The 4,171-nt window shown below is 41.1% G+C and overlaps 1 non-coding gene across 1 annotated transcript; it reads left to right on the top strand.

Moving 5' to 3' along the window:
- The first annotated feature begins 2,471 nt into the window (after positions 1–2,471).
- On the top strand, positions 2,472–2,578 carry LOC118677780. The gene has a single exon (XR_004974506.1). It is a non-coding gene; the product is annotated as a U6 spliceosomal RNA (small nuclear RNA).
- Positions 2,579–4,171: the final 1,593 nt, after the last annotated feature.

The raw sequence follows: 4,171 nt of genomic DNA, 5'->3' as shown, positions 1-4,171 counted from the left end.
GTGGAGAGCCTTGTGTAGGTTTAAGAGATGTTTTAGAGGTTGATAAGGCCACACTTGATGAATGTTTAGGTAATCAGCTTACTGCAAAATGAGGTTACAGCCTTTTTGGTTGAAAAATCTTTCCCTTTATTGGTAGTATTTTCCTCCTCTGCTTCTCCAGATGATTCACTCACTTCCAGGACCTCACTGGGTGGATCAACCAGTCCCAAGAGCACTGCTAATGGGTTAAGGCTCGAGAGTGTGAGTGGCTTGAAAACTCAGCCTGGTTGGTCAATTATCCCATGGGAGTAGACACCTTTTAATACCTCCACCCAGTTCACCAGGACAGTTCTCTTCTTAATTTGTTCATGACCTTCTCCCTGACCATAGTTGATGAGGCACAGGCTGAGACAAAATTTCTTTCACAAATATTTGAAAATACTACCTCAAACAAGAACTGGTCTCTCCCGGGGTTTAGACCTGCAGCATGGAATTTCTAGAGCTGGCTGTAGCCACTGTCCACCTTGAGAGCTGAGCTTCAAACAAAGCCAGTGTTCAGAAAGCCAAAGAAAGATGAAGGAAATGCTCTGAAAGGAGAAGGAGTAGGAAATAGAAAGGACACAAGCGGTAGTCGATTTCTTAACTCTATAGCCTCCTAACACCTACCTTTGTCCCTGTTCTAAGGTTAGGTCCAACCCTAACATTTGCAGGGCCCAGAGTAAGAATAAAAAATGGAAGCTCACATACCATATGTCAAAATATTTAAAAGTTATAAATCAAAATAACAAATCATTAAATAAAATCTATTTAATCCTTCTATCTTTTTTGTTTGTTTGTTTTTGTTAATCCTCACTAGAGGATATTTTCCATTGATTTTTAGAGAGAGTAGAAGGGAGGGAGAGAGGCATAGAGAAACATTGATGTGAGAGAGACACATGGATTGATTGCCTCCCACACATACTCCAACCGTGGCCCGGGATCAAGCCCACAACAGAGGTATGTATCCTTGACCATTTAATCCTTCTATCTTACCAAATAAACCTTCATGCAAACCTTGGAAGATGAGGTTCAAATTTAGAATTCATGGATCCTGAGTTCTGACAGACCAGGGTGGTAAGGGGAGAGCTGACCCCTATCTCTTCCCACTCCTGGCTTCACCCTGCACTGTGAGGGCAGTCCTTGTGCACATGTCTAAGTCTCTTCTATCCATCCCCCTACAAACACCTGACCTTCAACCACCCCTTTGGGCTAAAGGTACTAAGATTGACAAATTTATTGGTTGTTAGAAAAACAGATCCAGGGAAAAGACCTAATGTAGGTCCTGGAAACAAGTTTGGGGCCATTTGGGCAAAGAATTCCAAGAGCATGGGTTAGAAGAAGGAAGCAAGGGATCTGGGTGAATAAATTCCCTTAGCTTTACTTATTTCTCATCCTAAAAGTGTCCTGAGCCACTCTTTCCCAGTCTAATAGAAGTGCTTATCTGAATTTCCTGTTCATTTAAACAGGCTCCTACTAAATTCTGTTACTTGCAACCCAAGAATCCTAACTGAGGCCTCTGCTTCTACCCTCTGAACCACTGTCCACTTTTCTCTCTGTTCCCCAAAAGGCCTGCCTGCAGTAGTGCCTAGCAAAGGACTTCCCCCATGAACCCTAATGCCTACCAAGTGGGCTAGAAGCAGAGAGGCAGCTTTTTTTATAGGTTCCTCTGGTAAAATATTTTGGTCAATCATTGTGACTTTTCCTTTCCCATTCTCAGGTTATATGTATATCTTACCTCTAATTATCTATTTTGAGCTCAATGGACAGCCCCAAATCCTAAAAATAGCATTTTAGTTCATTCTTGCATCTCCTGGCACCATACTCAACAATATATTAGAGTTTACGGGCCCTGCCTCCCATCTGATTTGGGAGTCCTCCAAAATGGGAAGGGTGTTCAGATGCTAGGCAGCCAGAAATGTCAAATGTTCTGTATAACCCCATTAATCAGGTCTTGAAGCTATCTCCCTTGACATATGCTCTAGTCCTCTTCCTTGGGAAGCTTTGAGAGTTTTCTTTGAGGACAAACCACACACACATACACTTTGCTTGGGTCCTGCCCATCACTCCTCTCTCCAACTCAACCTTCACAACATGGTGTCCAAGGCTCCCTGATAGACCTGTCTCAGAGCCTAATTCTCAGTGGCCTGTGAGTATAGCTAGTAAAGAAAAACCATCAGCATGCTCACAAACCTAAAGTAGCCAGTTACCAGAAACAACCAGCCTAGCGCTGGAAAACACATGGGCAAAGGAGGTGTAGTCTAGCACCTGACACATCTGCTCTTTCTCAGAAGTTAACCTGTGATTTCCCACTTTTGATCCAGGAATTCTGCTTTTTTGTTAGTGTTGCATCTCACTATCAGATAGACTTGAGATAACAAAAATGATAGACTTTCTTTCTTCTTCATTTTTCTAATATAGTGCCTACTCTGATGCCCTCAAAATTGCTATCAGTGGTGCTCGCTTCGGCAGCACATATACTAAAATTGGAACGATACAGAGAAGATTAGCATGGCCCCTGCGCAAGGATGACACGCAAATTCGTGAAGCGTTCCATATTTTTTTGTAATACCTTAACTAATAATAAAAAAAAAAAAAAAATTGCTATCAGTGAAGGTCAATAATTTCCAGGACAAGCCTGAAGTAAGTAGCTCACCAAGGTTATCAAGGCCTTGAACTCCCAAAAGAGGTCAAGGTGTGAGGGAATTGACTTCTTCCTGGAGTTTAAGTTGACTTCTGAATTTGGTGCTCTAGATCTGTCCTGATAATGCCAAGTTGAGAACACAAAAGACCTTTGAAATCATGGAATAATTTTTCATAAACATAAACATTATGAAAGTTTCTAATTTTCTATAATTGATGGCATAGGACTAGTTGTTAATAATGGAGACCCTTCCTGCAGTCTGTACTTACCTCTGTGTGATATTACATGTCATCACCTTTCACTGAGGTCAAGCAAAATTATTCAAGTTGTAATGTCTCCCATATGGTTTAGTACCACTATTGTATTAGCATGCTTTTGTAATTATAACTAACAGAAAACTAGCTTAATCCAAATAAAGGGGTGGCCTCACTTGACACATTGCTAAGTAGAGAGGTCCTCAATGTTGACAGGAACCAGAGTAATTCTCAGTTCTCCTTCCATCTGATATTTCCCCAGGTGGTGACAATATTTCCCCAGGATAGCTTCCAGGAACTGTAGGCCGACATTCCACTTGCTTAGCAACTCCATCTAGCAGAGTACAAGTTTCTCCATATAGTTGCAGGAAAATTCTAGGGGTTGAGTCTCATTGGCCTTGCTTGGGCCACAAGCTCACTTCTGAACCAGTCACTGAGTCTAGTTGAATAAAACATTCTAATTGGACAGGCTTAGGGTCATGTGGCACCCTTAGAAACAGAATATGGGGTCAGCTGTGGCCAAACTACATAGATTGAGAACTGGGAAGGGGCAGTTTCTCAAAGAAAATCTGGGCAGATAAAAAATATGTTCACTACTCTGAAGAGCCACTGTTTTTTGTTGTTTTGTTTTGTGGGTGGTTTTGTTTTGTTTTGTTTTTTGTTTTGAAGAGCCACTGTTTATGTTTTTCCAAGGTTTGGGAGAATTTATATATATTTATATATAAACGAATAAGTAAATATTTCCAAGTAAATTTAAATGACCAGTTACTTTCTCCAGTAACCTCTGAACAGTAAGTAACAAGGGTTCCTGAAACCCTCCCTCTTCATATTGGTAGGCTTATACAAGACAGATAAAATCCATCCTGTTTGCCTTGGCTGGTGGCTTAGTTGGTTGGCTTGCCTCTGTCCCATAAAGTACTCAAGTATAGTAGTCATTGCAGTCTGGGTATCCACAATCACCTAAGTTGAGTTTCCTTCATTTCATGACTTGAACTGACTCCTCTCCTTTTTCCATGTTAGTTTCATCTAAAAGACTATTCTTGGTCTGACAAATGGAACTTTCCCCAAAATCTTACCCTAGGACAGCCCTAGTCCTTGCCTATTACATGGGTGACCTGATTCACACTGTACGAATCTTTGGCTCTGTTTCTTCTGCCTTCTATAAGAAACAGAGCCCCAATTCAACAGTAGACACCTTTTCTTGTGTCCTCTAATATAGCAGAGGAAAAATCTGAACAGCCCTTTGATTATAAACCCT

This window comes from Myotis myotis, unplaced genomic scaffold (genome assembly GCF_014108235.1).
Source record: "Myotis myotis isolate mMyoMyo1 unplaced genomic scaffold, mMyoMyo1.p scaffold_m19_p_2, whole genome shotgun sequence".
NCBI classification, from domain to species: Eukaryota; Metazoa; Chordata; class Mammalia; order Chiroptera; family Vespertilionidae; genus Myotis; species Myotis myotis.
The sequence above is the reverse complement of the archived record's forward strand: the minus strand, read 5'-3'. Positions and strand labels throughout refer to the sequence as shown.